General features: G+C 44.0%; 1 pseudogene; it reads left to right on the forward strand.

The window, feature by feature from the left end:
- The first annotated feature begins 1,570 nt into the window (after positions 1 to 1,570).
- On the forward strand, positions 1,571 to 3,166 carry LOC101585871 (annotated as a pseudogene).
- Positions 3,167 to 5,427: the final 2,261 nt, after the last annotated feature.

The raw sequence follows: 5,427 nt of genomic DNA on the forward strand, positions 1-5,427 counted from the left end.
AAACTGTAGGATTACACGGCAGTTTTATTTTTCATTTTTTGGGAGCCTCTAGCCTATTATTCTATAAAGGATATACCAGTCTACATTCCCACTAATGATATACCTGGGTTCTCACACCCTTGTGCCCTAAAAGCTATTGTCAACAATTGTTATCTCTTGGTTTTTGGGTAAGAGCCATCCCTATGAATAAGAGGTAATATTTCACAGTGGTTTTAATTTCCTTTCCCTGATAATGACTGATTGCAACTTTTTATTTTGGCGGTAATAGAGATTGAACCCAGGTCTTTGCACTGAGCTCTTTCCCCAACCTTTTTAAGTTATTTATTTATTTATTTATTTATTTATTTATTTAAATTTTAAGACAAGTTCTTACTAAGTTCACCAGGCAAGATTTGAACCTGTATTTCTATTGCCTCAGTCTGAAGCCAGGTTTACAGCAGCATTTTCAACAGCTCCCTATACCACAATGTAATCATTCTTCCACTGTCAACAATTAGATCATTTCTAAGTCTTCATTTTCATAACAATACCGTAATGGACATCTTTTAATCTAAATCTGATGGATGAGATGTAGAGTATGGAAGAATGAGTCAAGAATGAGTCCAAGATTTTTACTAAGTAATTACATGAATAAAGTTGCCATTAAGTGAAAACAGAAGTGTCCTGTAAAAGTAGATTGGGGTAGAAAATCAAGAGTTTGATTTTGATGATTAAGTTTTTTTTTTTAATTTTATTTATTTATGTGTGTGGGTGTGGGTGTGTGTGTGTGTGTGTGTCCAGCTCAGCCCACCAGGGGGCGGGGCTGGCTGGCATGTGGTGCTGGGGGATTGAACCGCGGTCCCTGTGCTTTGTTAAGCTTGTTCCAAGTAGGTGCCTTAGACCACTGAGCCATCTCACCAGCCCCAATGATTAAGTTTGGGGAGCCTATTTGACATGCAAGTGGAGATGCAGAGTAGGCAGTGGGATTTAAAGACTGGAACTCACAGGAGTGGTGAGGGCTGAAAATACAAACTTAGATCACTGGCATATAGAGGTGAGGGGGTAATTGAATGGCACAAATTTAAAGTCAAAGAGATGAAGATGATTCAACAAAGGTGCTGAGAGACATAAACAATAATGTAAGACAATGTGGTGCCCAAGAAACCAACTGAAGAAAATATACCTGGAAGAAAAAGATAGAGGTCTAACAAATCCAGTCCAGACAGTGAACTAGAAATTGCCTGTGAGATTTGAAAATATGATGCTTTTCACTATCTTTTTCTGGAGCTAGAATACACCTGTGAGATGAGGGATGTGTTTACCATTGCTCTACATGTAGTATCTACTCAATAAGTACTTGTCAAATTAAGAATAAAAAATGAAGAAAAGAAGGAATCAATCTTCTATGTATTTATAGAATGACATGGTAAATTTTTAAGAGCAGAGAGCTAAGTTAAGGTACAACTATAAGTCCATCAAAAAAGGCTGTACTGATCCTATTTAAAGACCTTCAAGGCTCAGTCCTCAAGGTGTCGGTGCTGCGCCGTGGTGGCATTTTGTTGCTTGTTGACCTGTATGCGTGTGCGTGGACATGGCCTCAACTGACTATAGTCAACAAGCAACCCAAAACTATGGGGCCTATGGGTCTGGGGAGATGGCTCAGTGGAATAAGTGCTTTTCTGGCAAGTGCAAGGGCCTGAGTTCAAAACTATGGGGCCTACCCCACCCAGCCTGGCCAGGGCTGCTCCCAGTGGAGGAATCAGCCTTATGGACAGCAGAGTTACAGTGGCTATGGCCAGTCAGCAGGCACTTCGGGCTATGGCTAGAGCAGCTATGGTTCTTCTTATGGACAGACTTGGAACAGCTATGGCACGCAGTCAGCTCCTCAGGGTTATGGCTCCACTGGTGGCTAGGGCAGTAGCCAGAGTTCCCAGTTATCTTACGGCCAGCAGTCTTCTTTTCCTGGCTATGGTCAGCATCCAGCTCCCAGCAGTACCTCGGGAAGTTATGGTGGTAGTTCTCAGAGCAACAGCTATGGGCGGCCCCAGAATGAGGGCTATAGCCAACATTCTGAGTATGGTGGACAGCTACAGAGCTATGGACAGCAGCAAAGCTCCTGCAATCCCCCTCAGGGCTATGGACAGCAGAACCAGTACAACAGTAGCAGTGGTGGTGGTGGTAGAGGCAATTATGGCCAAGATCGGTCCTCCATCATTGGTGGTGGCAGTGGCTAGGCAATAAGGACCAGAATGGTGGCAGCGGTGGCAGCTATGGGGCAGGCCAACAGGAGGGTGAGGCCGAGGCAGGGGTGGTGGCGGTGGTTACAACTGCAACAGTGGTAGCTATGAACCCAGAGATCATGGAGGTGGCCATGGGGACAGAGGTGACATGGGAGGAAGTGACCGAGGTGGCGTCAATAAATTTGGTGGCCCTGGGAACCAAGTATCATATCATGTTTCTGAACAGGATAATTCTGACATCATCTTTGTGCAAGGCCTGGGTGAGACTGTTATAATTGAGTCTGTAGCTGATTACTTTAAGCAGATTGGCATTATTAAGACCAATAAGAAAACTGGACAACACGTGATTAATTTGTACACAGACAGAGAAACAGGCAAGTTGAAGGGAGAGACAACAGTTTCATTTGATGACCCTTCTCTGCTAAAGCAGCTATTGACTGGTTTGATGGTAAAGAATTCTCTGGGAACCCTATTAAGGTCTCATTTGGTACCCAGCAAGCAGATTTCAATTGGGGTGGTGGCAATGGCTGAGGAGGCCAAGGAAGAGGAGGAGTCATCGGCCGTGGAGGTTATGGAAGTGATGACAGTGACTGGGGAGGATTCCCCAGTGGAGGTGGTGGCGATGGAGGACAGCAGCAAGCTGGGGACTAGAAGTGTCCTAATCCTATGTGCGAGAACATGAACTTCTCTTGGAGAAATGAATGCAACTAGTGAAAGACCCCTAAACCAGATGGCCCAGGAGGAGGTCCAGGAGGCTCCCATATGGGGGTAACTATGGTTGTAATAGTGGCAGAGGAGGCTACAATTGGGGCGGCTACCGGGGCCATGTAGAGGATCATAGGGGCTTCTGAGGGAGCCAGGGTGGTAGGGACAGAGGTGGCTTTGGCCCTGGCAAGATGGATTCCAGGGTTGAGCACAGGCAGGATTGCAAGGAGAGGCCATATTAGTCTGGTTCTGAGATTCTGGAACAACTCCCCCCCACCCCTGTACCCAGTGTTACCCTCATTATTTTGTAACCTTCCAACTCCTGATCATCCATGGATTTTTCTGTGTCAGACTATATAACTGTAACCATACCTCTGGTTCTCATTAAAAACCATCGTTTTAGTAAAAAAAAAAAAAAAAAAGACCTTTAAGCAGGGAGTGGTGGCACATGTCTAGAACCTCAGTACTCTGGAGGCTGAAGTAGTAGGATCATTGGAAGTTCAAGGCTAGTCTGGGTTGTATAGTGAGCTTAGGACAGCCTGAACTACATAATGAGACCATGAAGAAAAAGAAGACTATCAAATATTCCTTTGTTGAAAATGTGAAAGGATAGACTCAAGTCAGCCTCTAAGAGAAGGATGAACTCACCAAGTTTAGATCCCCCTACTTCTTCCACTATTGCACTTAGACCCCCTTTGGAGCTCTTCTCAAATGCCTCTCCTAAGCTACATCCTGGAAGGAATTTGTAGTCACCATATTGTCAGTTAATAATCCTTCCTCCCCCCTCAGAGATGAGGCTGAATATCAAGACACCAGCTGAGCATGACTTATGGGCCCATCAGAAGCATCCTGTGCAAGGAAGAACTTGCCAAGATGCAAGCTTTGAAGATCTAGAAGAACAAAGTTATAATAGAATGGCAGACACTGGCCCTACTATTTGAGCCTGGGAGCCCTGCCTAAAATCACTCCATAATCTAATAAAGCTGGATCTGGGCTAGAGGGATGGAAAATGTCTGTGGGTGTCTGATGCCTGGGTGTGTGTGTACACATGCGCATGTGGAAGCGTATAAAGGCATGCATGTGCATGTGCAGGAGCCTGCTGCAGCTTTCATATGACTTCCCACAGGGTCCACTTATTCCTGGTGTTACTCAACCATTTACACACTTACTTTATGTAGAGATCCATGGGTCTCACTGAGATCCATTCTACCTGGGGAGAAACGGCAGCAGGAATGAGAAAGACAAGCAGACAAAAACTAGGCTAGGTGGTCACTGGTCTGCCTGATGAACAACACTAATGCAACCACACAACAAAATGGTCCTTTACTTATACTTTTGCAAAGTTAGTAACACGTGATACAAGGTTGCCTAGTGGCTAATAGCTGACCTTAACCAGACAGGATGCTTATCTCAGGACTGAGGTAGCTTGTGTCTTTAGGCACTGAGGCTTATGCCCACCTACACATTTGATTAATTTCCTAGCTTCCTTGGCTCCCAGAATATCCCCCTTTTTTGTTCTGTATTGTCAGAGACCAGTGTTCTGTTGTAATTAGAGAAGCTGTATTTGGAGAAGCTTTAAAGGACCTTTTCATACTTGATGCCAGTCCAAAGATTGTAGGTACTTGAATTTAGCAATATAACCCTATATAGTCCAACAGTCCATAATAGTAGTAAGCTAGCAGCACAGCTGGTAATTGTCAGTAGTTGTTGACTTGAGCCTTTTACAGCTTAGCATACTAATGTGACATTACTTTTTATTTTGTTTTGTTTTGTTTTCTCTGTATTTTAGGAAGGGGTCTATAGGGTGTTGAGGGTCTCACTACTAGATCGGATTCATAGTGATTTTCCTGTTTACAACCTCTCAAATTCTGGGATTACAGGCACGTGCCACCAGTCTAGTCTTAATTGCTGTCTCATTGTGCCCTGGGGATCAAACTCCCGGCCCCTGCACCTGCTTGCAGGCACTTTAATCCACTGAGCTATTTGGTGGCATTACTTTTTATACCTCGTGGTTACACTTTTCTACCTAAGGGTTAAGACCAAGTTAAAGCAAGAGCTTTAACCAAAAATGTAACTTTTGCTATCTGACATGATCAGTCAAATCTCCTCAGGATTTACCCTGGAACCATGTATAGCACCTTGTAGATCTGTCAGTGTCAGCCATCTGGATGAGTCACAGCCATTGCTTGACCAAGTTGCTTTCTGTGAAAGCCTGGGAGATTTTTTTTCTCTCTAGGTGATTCTCCTTAGGCATACTATACACTGTTGATCACTTTCCTCTGCAGCCCCATAATCTCCTTGATCAGAAAATTGGGGACACAACTTGAGTTACAGGACATCACAGCAGAGATACTCTTATGTCCTGAGTTCTCACTAACCTTGAAAGCCTAGGGCCAAGATATTGCTTATCCTTTTAGCCCATCTATCTCTCTAATTTTTGGTCTGCAAACTTTAGTTGTTAAATATCCAGAAGAGAAGCCTAAGGACATTATTACCCCATAAT

The sequence above is a fragment of the Octodon degus genome, unplaced genomic scaffold (assembly GCF_000260255.1).
Source record: "Octodon degus isolate 3935 unplaced genomic scaffold, OctDeg1.0 scaffold00090, whole genome shotgun sequence".
Classification (NCBI taxonomy): Eukaryota; Metazoa; Chordata; class Mammalia; order Rodentia; family Octodontidae; genus Octodon; species Octodon degus.